Consider the following 15,447-nt stretch of genomic DNA (forward strand, 5'->3'; position numbering starts at 1 on the left):
AGTTTTTGGATTTTAGATAGAAGTTGGGGGTTGGACACATGATTATGGAGTTACACTTTGTTATCGTACTGTTTACTCTGTGTGGGTGCGAGGGGTTATTTGCAAGTTTGTTTTTGTTGGCAGCGTTGGCGGGGCATATGTGATGGAACCATGCAAAGTTGCAGGTTAACCGATGGCTCATGTGCCAAAGAAAACACCACTAACTTCTAACCAGGTATTCGAAAAGAGTGATCAGATCGATACGATACCCCCACAATTCACAAATTAAATTATTTAGGGTCCTTTGAGTAAACCAATCAGGGACCTTCTGGATGCCAAATTATCCCAATTTTTGACCGCCTTTCCTCTGTCAAGACCGGCCTGACCAAGCTCTTAACTTTTGCAGATGATCACACGCTAAATACAGGGGCGGCTCCACTAAACGTAGTAATTGAACAACAGGCCAGACAAACAAGAACCAGGAGGGGTCTTTATTCTGCCTTGCAGCCTTCCATTGAAAACCCAATACTGGATAAAGAGGCAGGACAGCCACTCAGGCTCTGGCCCCCACTGCGGAAGCAGCCTCACACATTCATCACAATAACCGAGCTTACCTATCAGAAACAGGTATATGCCCCAGTCAGATTTGGAGGAAAATGATTGATTCCAAACCGAGCGACAGGGTGATGTCAGCCAAGCCCGGGTTTTCGGGGGTCAACATTGACCAACCAAGTATTATTCCCATCAGCCATTGCATGCAGATTGTATCATGGAATATAGCGGGGTTTCGAAACAAAATCCAAGACGGGAACTGGCTATCTTTTGTTGGAAAGTTTAGCATTGTATGTTGGCGGGAGACTTTATAGAATGCTCTAATAAAAATGTGGCGGTAAATGTTTTAGCCTTGGAGCCTTGCTATCAAAACCTGTATCTTCATATACCTAAGCAGCTTAACACTCTTTTAATACTTTTTTACTTTAACTTTTTTCAGCACACCTGATAGGCATCATTGAAGAGCTGGGAAGGTCAGTCTCACACTTCAAGCATAGGTAGAAAAAACAGACATCACTGATTTGGGCAGGTGATTTTAATATCTCTAAATGTCTACACAAAGATGACTGTACATGTGGTTTTAGTAATGTTGAGGGCGTTCAACACTGCTCAATTTGCACATTCAAATTATGGGGAAGGTCTAGATCAGTTGATTTTATCACACAACTTAATTTTTTCATCAGTTATTTGGGGGAAATGATGGGAAAAATCCACCCACTTTTGTAGGAAGGGGTAAAGGCAGTACCATTGATTTTGTTCTTATCTCCAGGGACTTGGTATGAAACCTTAGTCATTATTAGGTAAGCCCCCTCCCGCACAGCGACCATAGCCCTATTATAGTAAGTTTTCGTGCCTCCTCTTGTTATGGCACACACAGTAGGACCATGCCTGCAGTTAGTTATCAGCCTAACAAGGGGGGTTGTCTAAACTGAGAATCAATAAATCCAATTAACTTCTTTAATACCTTGATGACGGAAGCCTCCAATGAGATCACCAGTTGTCTATCCACAGCGGAAGACCTGTATAAAATTCAAGATAGCTTTACGAAGATCTGTCAATTTATATCCTGCAGGCTCATATCAAACAAACCCCCAAATGAGCGAGCTGTACATCAATGGTTCAGTTCCAAATGCACTAGAGCACTCGAAGCCCTAAAACAGGCCACTAATAAAATTCCACAAGACACTACTGCCATAAGGGAAGCACAAAATATAATTAAGCTAGCCCTACAAGAAAGAAAACAGGTTATTAAAGCTAAAGCATGGGAGGATCAAAATAAAGCAGCTGATCTGAAAGATACCAGACCCTTCTGGGACGTAGTCATATGACCTTTTTTTGTCAGACAACAGAACTTCTAGCATTGAGTGCCATGTTCCTGAGGCCGACTGGATTGCCCACTTTTCCTCGATTTTTAATACAGACCACAATGTCAGTTGGTCTCTAAACGAAAATATGCCCGATTATCACACTATTAACAAGGAGTGACTGATCTTGTAGACTTAGCTGCAGTCAAAAAGGGTATTATGAGTGTGGCAAATGGCAACGCCCCTGGCCCAGACTGGGTCCCAATTGATCTTTTTAAAAACAACATGGAATTCTGGGTTCCCCTGGTCACAAATGTTTTGAGGGCTACAGTGAAAGGAGACCTTATAGATTTATGGAGTAAAGCCATCATTGTATCCATCAATAAGAAAGGGGATTGCAACTGCCCGGCATGCTATCACCCAATCTCCTTGATTGATTCCAACGTAAAGGGTAATCATAGGCAAATTGGAGGATTGGGCTCTTTTTTCTCCCCTGCCCAGTATGGCTTCAGTCAAGGCCCAGGAACCGTAGAACAAACCCTCTTATCATAGGCAAATATGCCAAAGCCTGGAGAGGGGCCATACATATGGCATTTATTGACTCCTCCTGTGCTTTTGACCTAGTAAATAGGAGCATATTATGGGACCTGGTTGAGCAGGCGGGTATTGATTCCCATTTAGTGGATCTGGTAAAAATGCATGCATTGGGACTCCTCAATGAGGGTGTGCCTTACACGAAATGGGGACTGTACAGCCCCAATAAATGTGACTAGAATGACGTGACAGGGTTGCATATTAGCGCCTTTCCATTTATTATTGTACATAAATTCCATAGACACTGCTTTAAGGGCTTGCTGTGAAGATGTTCCCAGGATTGGTATTCAGGCAGTCCCTGTGCTGCTCTATGCGGGTGACACGGTTCTTGTAGGTCTGACTGCAAATGCCCTCCAAAAGCTTCTGAACGACTTTAGTGATTTTATGCTGAGATTAAAACTTAAGGTAAGGGGGGGCGTGGCTTGGCGCCCGCGGATGATGGCGGCGCTCCTGTGAAGCTCCGGGATGACATCGGGAGACGGACCGGTTCCTGCTTGCCAAACCTAATGACGGACAACTAACGACGTATCGGAATATGCCCTGACCCCGGCTGCCTTCGTTGAAGTCCTTTTCCTGCCTCCGCGACGTTATTTTTGATGGCAGTAAGTTCTGTCAGGCTTTCTTCGGCGACGGCCGCCATTTTAAGTTCTCTACTCAGCGCGCGTTACGATGTGACTGCCTCGTAACGAGCACTCGCAAAGCAGCGCAGAGCTCCCACACTTTGACACAGCCAAGGAAGTGACCCCAGTGACTGCTATATCTGTATTTGCAGCCCAAATATGCCATATAGATTGCATTTTATGTGCTACTTTCTCTCCTGCAATCCAAACAGGCGAGAATTTTTCTGCACATTGTAAACGTAGCTGTGTGCTTCGGAGTATGGGGTTCTGCCTGATGTGACTACACTGGTTTCACGCTGCAGCGACACACCCTGCACCAAGGAGCATTACATCATGCTGTGATTTGAACTTACTTTCATATTATATTGTCATCCTTTACTCAATCACTGGAACCTGTGGAGTAGCTTTCTGAGGGCTTTTGGCACCATAAGGTAACGACCTTAAAGCCGCTCGGGCATCGTAATTTACCACGTTGAACCTGTATTGGCCAGGAAATTTCCATTACAAAGTGCCCTGACGACTATACACGCTTGAGTTTTATGGAGATGGATGCATCCCCTTCATAACGCACTCCATTGCTCCCATACATCTGCTGTGTTGCATCTGCTGTGTCATACCTCGTACTGCCTTCGCTTTAGTCTCCTGTACATCTGCTGGTTTAACAATTCCTCTGCTTTGCTGCATGGGTAGGCTCAAGTCAATGTCGCACTTGCCTCGTTCAACCAAACCTCATATTGCGAAGATCTCAAAGGTTTTTACTGCTTTTTCGCAATTAGAAGACTCCCTTAATACATCTGATTCAGGTCCACCAATGGATCCTACCAGGCCTGCGCACGATAATTCTAAAACCAATACGAAGAGGCTTAAATCGAATTCCCTCTCGCCCCCAAAGCATCCGGGGCCTGTCTCCATGGAATTATTGTTAGAAGAAATAAGATCCTTGCGTCCTTTTATGGAGGAGACCAATGTTAAGCTCCAGGTCCTCACCGATAACTGGTCACAAATGGAAACAAGAGTTACATCGATTGAAAAATCTGTTCAGTCGTTTCAAGAGACGTCTTCCGTTGTCTCAAACCTGAAGTCTCAAGTTTCAGACCTTCAACAGCAAGTGGAGCAGTTGGAAAACAGAAATAGACGCAACAACCTCCGTATTTATGGCCTTGTTGAGGGAATCGAAGGGTCTGACCCACTCACTTTCTTCAAGTCATTCCTCCCTAAGCTTTTGCACTTGACACAGGATAAAGCCCTCAACATTCAACACGCACACAGACTGGGTCGACCACCTTCTTCTGCTTCTTCCTCACAGAGACCTAGAGGGGTCATACTCTATTTTTTGGAATATACGGATCTCCTGATGGTACTGGCAGCGGCTAAGTCTTCTCCAAATTTGACTTGGTCTGGTTCGTCCCTGTTCTTTGCACAGGACTATGCTAAGGCTACTGCCACCCGTCGTAAGGTTTTCCTAAGTTTCAGAAATGATCTACGTGCGTTGGGTGCGCGATATGGACTCTACCACCCATGTCTCTTCAAAGTTACTTACAACATTAAGACTACCACCTATGAGGACTCAATGCGCCTACAAAGCTTCATCAATGCGCACAAATCATCTCCTATGGTTGTTTCCGGATCTTCCTCCTCTGCTCCTGGTTGACTAATGCCTTTTTGATCCTCTTGTTTGCAGTTTACCTGAGTTCTTCTGACTCCCCGGACATTTACTTTGTCATTCTAAATTGTTTATGCTTGCTGGCTGTCCTTTGTTCTATTTGTTTGTCATGGTTTTATCACAGTTTCCTGATATGTTTTAATCTTCTTTTCTCCCTTTTGTTCTACAGGCATTTTTGTTTCATGTGTTGATGATGTCTCCCGATCCTTGCCTCGTTGCTCCTGGATGTACCGCCTCATCTATGTGGCTCCTTCCCTCCTCCACCCTCTCTAGCATCCTTCCTTTGTAGGTATGTTCTTCCTCTATGCCCTTATTTGTCTTCCCTGTGCATTCATTGCTTTTTCCTTCGATTCCTCCCCCTTTCCTTCTTCCTTGTTCTTATTTTTGTCCACATGTCTTCATTTTGTATTTCTACCTCTGGTTGAAACCCTTTGCTTGTGTAAGAGTTGCACTCCCTGTTCTTCTCGTTACAGTTGTTTCTCAATCTTTCTTTACCTCTGGTTTTCTGTTTCAATTTTGGCATTATCGTTTTTTATTTCCTTATTTATAGCTTTCTATATCAATTTTGGTACTGTTGCCTTTATTCTTTCTTTCATGCTACTGCTCACGTTTTCGATTACCTACTTCCTTTCTCTTATTTTAGCATGTCTCCGCAGGTTCTCCTTCTGTCCTCTCTACTTTTCATGGGCTTTTCTCTCATTGAATTTGTTACTCACATTTTTTGTAAATAAGTTGCTGTCATGTCGTTGAATATATTGTCATGGAATGTGAAGGGTATTAATTCTCCGGTTAAGCGTCAACGGATTCTGTCACATCTTGCCAAGTTGAATGTTGATATTGCATTCCTCCAAGAAACGCATTTAACTGAGGTTGAATCTGTTAAGCTTAAACGTGGTTGGGTGGGTGAATTGTTTTACTCGCAAGGTGATGGCAAACGCAATGGTGTGGCAGTTCTTTGTCGCAACTCTCTTCCCCTCCAGGTCATTACCCATGAGTCGGATACTTCTGGTCGTTGGGTTTATGCTAAGTTATCACTTAGAGGTGTTCCAATCTCTCTTCTCAATGTATATGGTCCTACCACAGGCGAACCTTCTTTTTGGGCTGATTTTTCTCCACTTTTAACTAAATTTATGGACCACAACTTTATTCTGGCGGGGGATTGTAATCAACCTCTTGATCCCTTTATCGATAGGGTGTCCAAAGCCCCTTATATTCCCAACAAGCCCCACAAGCTGTTTAGCCATGCTATTTTACAGCGTAAACTAGTAGATTCCTGGCGCCTTTGCAATCCAAAGTTGCGGGAGTACACTTTTTATTCTCCCTGTCACCGTTCCCAGTCACGACTTGACTACATCTTTGTTTCCCACAACCTCACTCAGTCACTCCTACACTCTGAGATAGGCCCGATATTGCTCTCTGACCATGCTCCTGTCCTTACAAGTGTTGATGTACTCCCTATAAATGTTGGCCCCAGGAGATGGCGTTTTAATAATTCCCTCCTCGCAGACCCCAAATTTACAGCCACCTTTACTTCCTTTTTTGATGAATTTTTCCTCCTTAACGATGACGATACTCTCCCTGACCACACTATTTGGGATGCTTTTAAGGCAGCAGCACGTGACTTTATTATTAGTTACGTCGCGAACAAACGTAAGAGCGCCCGAAGGTTTACTAAAAATCTCCTTTCTGACATTAAAACACTGGAACATGCGTATTTCACCTCACACTCTGCTGACAGCCTGACAGCCCTCATTGCAGCAAAAATGAAGTTTAATGAGAAGTCTACGGAGGATGCCTCCTTGTACCTGCTGAAGTCTACTGCTAAATTCTATGGGGGTAGGAACAAGGCAGGAAAGCTCCTAGCTAATTATTTGAAGATTAAGCACAATAAGTTAAATATTGAATCTGTTTATGACTCTGATGATAATTTAAAACATATGGATGTTAATATTCTCGCTGAATTTTCACGTTTCTATGAAACCCTGTATACCTCTGAAACCCAGTCTACCCCCAGTTCCCTTGCTCGTTTCTTCTCCACCATTCATACACCAGCTGACTTCTCTCCAGATCTCTCCTCCTTAGAATCGGACGTCACACAACAGGAACTACTTAATGCACTGCAACATCTCAAACCCAACAAAGCCCCTGGTCCTGACGGCTTAACCGTCGAATTCTACCTTCACTTTTCTAAACTGTTGATCCCACGACTTCACTCTCTACTTCATACTTTTATTTCTTGCGGTGCCTCCTCAGGGACGTTCTCGGATGCCCATATCTGCCTCATACCTAAACCCGGGAAGGATACACAGTACTGCAAAAATTACAGGCCCATATCTCTAGTCAATATTGACTACAAACTCTTCGCTAAAACATTAGCGATTCGATTGGATCACCTTCTCCCCGATCTTCTAGGCGAGGAGCAATCTGGGTTTGTTAAGGGCCGATATATTACGGACAACACTAGACTTTTATTCAACATCCTGTCAAAATCCTCCCGCTGCCAGCACTCACTTGCAGCGATTGCCCTTGACGCCGAAAAGGCTTTTGATCGTGTTGAATGGCGCTATCTCTTCCACACTCTCACTTGGTTTGGTTTTGGTCTTAGATTTATCTCTTCAGTTTCCCTGTTATATTCCCATCCTAGAGCGGCAGTATTTGCTAATGGTCAAATTTCCTCCTATTTTGACCTAGGTAGAGGCGTTCGCCAGGGCTGCCCTTTATCCCCTTTTCTTTTTAACCTTGCTTTGGAGCCCTTCCTTTCCAGGTTGCGTCAAAACCCTGCCATCCATGGTTTCCAGATTGCGGACTCGCATATTAAACTCGCTGCTTATGCAGATGATATATTAATCTTTCTTTCTAAACCTGCAGAATCCATCCCTGCTTTCATGACTGAAGTCCAAAAAATTTCCTCTATCTCTGGATATAAACTTAATCATGATAAGTGTGAGATCCTTCCCCTGACCAAATTTACTTTCAAGCAAGAATTTATTGACTCTCGGTTTACTTGGAGTCCTTCCCACATTAAATATCTAGGTCTATACATTACCCCCTCAATTTCAGACACTATTTCTTTGTGTATGTCCAAATGCTCACAAAAGATTGCAGATCTCACGGCAAGGTGGCATCCTTTATACCTCTCCTGGTGGGGACGTCTTGACACTATTAAAATGATGATATCTCCTATTGTTCTATACACACTCTCCAATATTCCAGTCCCCATTCCAGCTAAATTCTTTACCAAGATTAACTCAACGTTATCCTCGTTTCTATGGAACTCCAAAAAATCCAGAATGTCTCTGGCTAGGCTCATCCGTCCGGCTTCTGAAGGTGGTGTCAACTTTCCTGACTTCCCTGCATACCAGAAGGCCTTTTTATTACGTCAAGCTTCCCTCTGGTTACAAGATTCCACTTCCCCCTGCCCTTTATGGCATAAGGTTGAGCGTACTTTACTCTCCCCATTCTCTTTCGCAGAATATCTTGCTTTTTCCCGTAAGCCCTCGTTGATTCCCACTCCCATTCACAAGTATACTCTTAAGCTTTTACTGTCAGCTGCTCCTGGCCCTCCTATGACCGTTGCTGATTTCATTTCTTCCACTATCTGGCATAATAAATATCTCCTAATTGGTCATAAGCCCTTTTACTGGAAATCCTGGAGAACCCGAGGTTTGATTTGGATTTCGCAGCTTTTTTCTGGTTCCACCTTTATTTCTTTTCCTGACCTCTGTTCCTCCTTTGGCTTACCCCAATCCTTTTTCCCCAAGTATCTTCTCCTCAAGGCTGCTGTCCTGGAGATTTATGTATGACTTTCGGTTTCTCCTCCTCCCCCTATTTCTATCACCCCTATTGTTCGACTTCATTCTCTCCTTCGCACTGCCCCCAAAGCATCTCTTCTTTATAAATACCTTCACGCACCTGAGTCACTTAGACCTAAATCCAAGGTTGAACTTCAATGGGAAAGTGACCTCGGGATAGATTGGCCGATACTCTTATGGGACAAAATTTGGACAAAATTGCGCAAAACTTCCAGAGCGGCTTCGTTGACACAATCCCTATTTTTTATTTACAACAGGCTACTTCATACTCCTTCTACACTGCATAAGCGATTTCCTACTACCCCAGACAAGTGTTGGTCATGTGATGCTCCCAATGCTACCTTGCCACACATGCTATTTCTTTGCAAACATGTACACGATTTTTGGTTACAGGTGTGGGCCCAAATCAATGTTATTTTTCATACTTGTATTCCTTTTTCTCTTACTCACCTTTTCCTGGGCAGTTTGTCCACTAGCTGGAATAACGTAGATATGTCTGCTCGCATTGTTGATTTGTTATTGGCTGTTGCTTTTCAGCAGATTACTGTCAATTGGAAAAATGCATCCAACATTTCTTTAAAAGCGTGGTGGTATAATGTCTGTTATAACCATAGACTTGATAATGCCTTCGTCTTTCCTGTTCAATTGGCAGCTAAACGTGCAGACTTGTGGCTCCCCATTACGTTATACTTAGATAATTGTGCTGCTCGCTCTTCCCTTCCATCGCCTGCTCAACAAGAAGTTCCCAAGCCCCCATGATACCCTTTTCACATTCTGCATATTTCACCCTGCTGTTTTATTTTTATGCTCTTTGTAATTAATTGTTTAGTCAGGATTGATATAATTTCTTTATTTCTTTTCAATGCCCATGTTCATTGCTTTTTTGTGCACTTTCTCTTATATATTTCATTTGCAGTCCCCTTCCCCTCCCCTTTTTATACCCCTTCTACTTCTCCCTCTCCTCCCTAATTGATATTTTGTATTGCATTTTCCTGTTCATTGTTTAATAAAAATCTTTTGAACTGAAAAAACTTAAGGTAAATCAGTCAAAATCTTTTATCATGACTTGGGGTCCAAAACACTCCAAGTCTAAAACTTTTTTTGTTGGGGGGGCCACAAACTCTAAAAGTTCCATTTTCCAACTACCTTGGTATTTTATTGGATCCAAATGGATCATGGGACAAGTTACTTATCCAAAGGGCTCAAAAGAAGAATGCAGCTGAAGATGCAATATTCAGATTTGGACAAAGGTTAAGGCACAAACCAGTACACGAAAGAGTCCAACTTTATAAAAGCAAGTGCTTATCGTGGGCATTTAAGGAGCTGGAGTCTGGGGCTTTATTCCTGTAAAAAACTTCAAGTAGATGAAAATAGTTTTTTGTGCAGGCTTCTGGCCATTCCTAAATCCTCCTCAAGCCTTATTTCGCATTTGGAACTGGGTATAGGGTTCATGGAGGACCGAATCTCCATGGCATCGCTTTTGTTATGGCTAAAGCTATGGAGATTCCCGAATGCAGACTTCCCGTGGAAGGTTTTACTAGATTGTTTAAAATTAGATAACATGACTGCTATCCCATGGTTGGCTTATGTGCGAAACACATTCTTTACCCTGGGGTATAGTCCTCTCTTTGAGTCACCGCAAAGTATTACACCTGATCTTAAAATGGAAGTCAAGGAGAGCTATGAAATTTACAAAGATGGAGTTAGAGTAGAAAACTCCCTTGATTTGCTTACTGTTACAAGATATATGCAGATATCCACATCATCTGATATGGAGCCTTATCTGAACTGAATAGCAAACCCAGAGCACAGATTTTATCTTACTAGAATTAGACGAAATATAGTTCATTTCCTATTGGTTTTCCCAGTAGTGGGCTCCTGGTTTAGCTCTCTCCCACAAAGCCCCTGTGACTGTGTTACTGTTCAATCAACTGTTCATTTTATGTTCTTTTTTACTTGATAAGACTCTCTTAGATTGCACTTTTTACGCTCTACCCTACTACATAACCATTTTAATTCTTACAAAGAGGGCTTGAGCTATCTGCAAAGTTTAGAATCGCACGATGTTTGCACTGCTGTTCTCAGTTATATAACTTTTGCTATCAAATTGAGAAGACTTTATGAAATTTAAAGATTATCTGCTTTATCATGCTTTTAGAGTGTTATTTAAATGTAATGAAGATGTAAATGTTTTGTCTTGTGCTGTTATGGTCCTACAATAACCGAATAAAGATTAATTTGAATTTGACTAATGGCGCAATTTATAATTGTAACATAGAATGTATGGGGCCTTAACTCCTCTGTGAAGAGATACAGGCTGCACACATATCTTCGTAGACACGGTAGCCATAAAACTATTCTACAGGAAACACACTTATTGGAGTCGGAGGTTCTTAAGAGCCACAGAAAATGGAGAGGCCAGATGTTCTCCGTGACGTAACCCACCTATGCCGGGGGAGTAGTCATTTGGGTGGCCCCGCAAGTCCAGTTCAAAGTATTTGGCAGTGAGACAGATGTAGAAGGGAGGTATGTCCTGGTACATGCAGAGCCAGATGGTAAAGAAATCTGCCTACTGAACATCTACGCCCCAAACATTGACAACGGTTATTTCTACTTACACTCAGAGGCTCTTCTGCTACCATATATAGGGATCCTGATAGTGTGGGCTGGGCATCCAAATTGTGTCTTAGACGGCTCTCTGGATAGGCACCCCTCTGATGGTCCACACTAAATCGAACATGATGGCCCCTCTCCAGGGGGGTTATGGAACGACTGGGTTATACAGATGCATCACGCATGATACACCCTGGGGAGGGGGACACACATGTTACCCCCAGCACATACAGCATTTAGTAGGTTGGACTGATTCATCCTCTCTGAGGAAGCTGCCGCAATGAGTCTGCAGACGCAGGTTTTGGGGTGGTGCCTCTCGGACCATCGCCCGTGCTCTTGGAGTGGCTTTAAAGGACAACATATTTAGGGGGAGCTGAGAGAAGTGACCAGTGCTTACTTTGCCAACAGCTGGGGATCTACCACTAGTAGGGGGACTAAATGGGAAGCCCTAAAAAGAGTGACACGTGGGGAATGCTGCTCCCAGGAGGGCGGTTTGAGAAGACAATTGGAGAGGGACCTAACTACGGCGGAGGATACTCTGGCTAAATTGCAGGAACCCGAGCCCAACAGGGAGGCGCAAGAAGATGCACTACTGTGTGCCCAATGTATGGTAGGAGAAATATGGTATAGGCTAGACTGCCTGGTCCGGCGTGAATATCGTCAACTACTTCACTGGGAGGGGGACAAATCAGGTTGCTTACTGGCATGGTTTCTTAAGTGCTAGTGCCCTCGCTCATTCTCACGCTTTGGCAGGCAGATGGTAGCCAAATGTCTACACAATGTGGTATTAATTATGGTTTAAAGCATGCTCGCCTATCGTCGGTGTATAGAGAGGAGGTGGCGGTGGACCTGGCTTTAATGGGGTGATTATTCAATGACATTGAACTCCCCAGCCTCACAGAAGGACAATACAAAGGTCTCTACTTCCTCACCTGCTGAAAACCCTACAGGAGGCCAAGGGGGTGGGATTTCTACCACCGTAGATGAGTCAGGCCCAAATTGTGATGTTCCCTAAATAAGGAAAGGACTCATGGATGCCAGGCTCCTATTGGCCTTTATCAATGCCTGGTGTTGACACTAATATACTGGCTAAAGTATGGCATTGCATTTAGGTAGAGTAGTAACCCATCTGGTCCATGCAGATCAATGCGGTTTTATGCCAGGCTGCAGCACGCACATGAACTTGCAAAGGTTGTTGCAAAACCTGCATGCCATAGACATTTGCACAGGCACCCTGGCTCTATATATTGAAAAGCCCTTCGACACTCTGCGGTGGGACTACCTGTGGGAGGTGCTGACATGAATGGGCCTTATCTTTTGTACTGTCTACCGACTGCTAGGGTTCGAAATGATGGTGTGATTTCTGACATTCTCTCTATCGACCGGGGCATGAGACAGGGCTGCCCGCTGTTGTCACTCTTTTTTTGCACTATCGATGGAGCCATTGGCGATCCGATTGTGTTGAGACATGGCCTGTTGGAGAGTCGTAGTAGGTGGCCATGTTCATATCATATCCCTTTATGCTGATGATACCCTGCTCCATGTGATCCGCCCAGTGGAGGCACTGCCTGCTCTTTTGGAAGCCCCATCGGGATTTGATGCTGTGTTGAGACTGAAGGTTAATAATCAGAAATTGGTTATGTTTCCACTTGGTGCACTGGTCGGCAGGGAGATAGCTGACCTCCCCCGCTGGAGTTGAGATGGGAATGTGACCATTTCCGTTACCTAGGAAACCAAGTGGCGCATTCAGCCGACGTGCTATATTCATTGAATATGGGAGCAGTTCTCGCAGGTTTGAAGTCCTCTATTACCTTCTGAAATCACCTTTCCCGGTCTATCATGGGTTGTGTGGCCTTGGTCCGGATGATCCTGCTGCCATGCTGCTTAATGTCCTCCATAATTCTCTCTGCATGATTCCCAGAACCGCTTTTGAGACCCTTAACAACCTCCCAATCTCTCTGGTGTGGGCTGGGAAGTGTAGCAGGGTAGAATTAGAGATTCTGCAGCTGTATAGATACAGAAAGTATGTAGTTCCTAATTACGGGAGGGGGGAAAAAGTGGAGGAACTGGTTTTGCATGGTCATGAGATGCAGGAGGACTGGGCTTCCACCTGTTGGAATTTAGGGCCCACACACACCCGAATGGGTGTCATGCTTCATCATAGGGCTGCTCCTCGTCAGGTCGGCCCAGCAATACATAACAGGCTCCCTATGAGGGACTCTTTGGCAGAGATCTTCTATTCCAAATTGCCGTATGGTGCCGTGGGTGTGAGGGGCCTAACCAGTGTGGATGAATGAGTGGAGGTGTGTAACCTGAAGGAAGATTAAAACAGGTTTGGAAGTACCAGAGAAAACAATTTTAATCAATAGGTCTCCCAAGATGACTAAGATAAACAAAGGTGCATGCCTGAGGTAATGTCTGGTGTAATATGCTTAATAAACCAACCTAACACATATTGTATATGTAGTACCTGATAGAACATGACCAACCTGGTAAAAAATAAAAACATGTTTAGCTCTGAGAATTCAATATAAACAAAACACTTGTGTCCCCTGTATGACAAGCTCACAGCACACAGTGGTGATGGCTTAAAACAAACAAAACGTGAGTGCCGTGTGAGTGACTCTCCCAGATCTTTTATCGTGAAAATTACACAAACACGTATGGTGGAACACCACCATGGTTGCAGAAAGAATTGATGTAATACATCCAATTGTATCTATATGATCACCTGCCCATGTAACTTTAGATATATAGGTATGACCACCAGACCTGTGAAGACGTGCATCACGGAACACCATAGTAATTTCAGGTGTCATAAACTCAACAATAAAATGTGTACACATTTTGACCAACTACAGCATTCACCTGACACTCTACGCTGGTTAATACTAGAGGCACATCCCAAGATTAGCAAGGGGAAGGTTTATGAAAAAAAAGAGATGGGTTCACCGTTTGTCAAGCTATACACAAGGGTTGAATAAAGAAATTCCTTGGAGTACACTTAATACTTGACACTCCCATAGTCCAATGATATAGAACTTTCATTCACATTACACCATGCACATCAACACCTTCGCATGCCTGAGCATTGTTCAGATAACCCTTCAACCACGCAGAGCACCATGACTCCTTAAGACAACCTGTAGATTCACCGGCTGCATGCCGTGTGATATTTTTGACCTTCATACTGTAACTAATATGGATCTTCCTGGAGTCTGGGTACATATTCTACAAACCCCTTCAAACAAGGCTGGGTTTTCGTGTCAGTCCTTCCTTTAATAACACATTGGGCAACACGATCAGGTGACCCCAATCATCGCCACTATTCTTAGATGGAGCATAAGTTAATTCCACATCACCTGGGACTCTCTAACCCACTCTAATATGGCAGCATTCCCAGAACAGTGTTTTGCATCTTTCAAGATGACCCCCACTGAATACGGAGTTTCCTCCTACGATTTGAGCAGTCTAGTGGGGACTGCGAGCTGATTTTGAGCTTCCTGCCCATTCAGGCTGGCTTACTTCCAGTATTTAAACAGGACAACAAGTTACCCAGCACCTCCCTGTCCTGGCAGAAGTGGGTACGTCAGCTGGCTTGTTGCTGATTCAGCAATCGTGAGTACTTTGAGACCAATAACGCTGTGTATCTCGGGTAACACTTTGCCCAGAGTCAACGCAATTGTTTCTTAGTCGCACCTCCCAGCGTATGTTCTGCTACTGTTGGTTTGGGCTCTCGGATTTCTGCAACTTATTGAATTAACGCAAGCATTTTTTAGCACCCAGCGGGGACCCACAACCTGTGCTGTCTTTGAACTTCACTAAAGATCTTTGGTGCCCTCACTACAGATATATACAGCAGGCAGAATGTTTCTAGGTTGCTAATAAGCCACTATTGTAACCTGACACGTGGCACTTGTACAACTATCTGTCCTGATGATATATAGAGACATACGTAATTTTTAGTAAACGAGTTGTACACGAAGCTTATGGCTAATTGACTACCATATTTTCTGGGTTACAGCGAATTCGTTTTATAATATATGTGAATGCTGCCTCCCGACTCCTTTTGCTAGTTGCAAATTACTCCTTCATTGCTCTATTTAGATAATCACGTACCTAAATCAACTTACGTGTTGTGCTTCAATCTCCTTTTCCATTCACCCACAACCCGCACAGTACATAGGGAACTTCCTTGCGTCATGCCTGCCGGTTATTGACGAAGTAGAATGAGAGACCGGACTGGGGTGAGTTCATTATTTCTTTCTGCAACCATGGTGGTGTTCCACCATATGTGTTTGTGTAATTTT

The 15,447-nt window shown here is 43.8% G+C and overlaps 1 protein-coding gene across 3 annotated transcripts in view; it reads right to left on the reverse strand.

Moving 5' to 3' along the window:
- SLC4A5 (solute carrier family 4 member 5) overlaps positions 1–15,447 on the reverse strand; it is a 753,917-nt gene that overhangs the window by 573,612 nt on the left and 164,858 nt on the right. The window lies entirely within an intron of this gene.

The sequence above is a fragment of the Triturus cristatus genome, chromosome 11 (assembly GCF_964204655.1).
Source record: "Triturus cristatus chromosome 11, aTriCri1.1, whole genome shotgun sequence".
Taxonomy (NCBI): domain Eukaryota; kingdom Metazoa; phylum Chordata; class Amphibia; order Caudata; family Salamandridae; genus Triturus; species Triturus cristatus.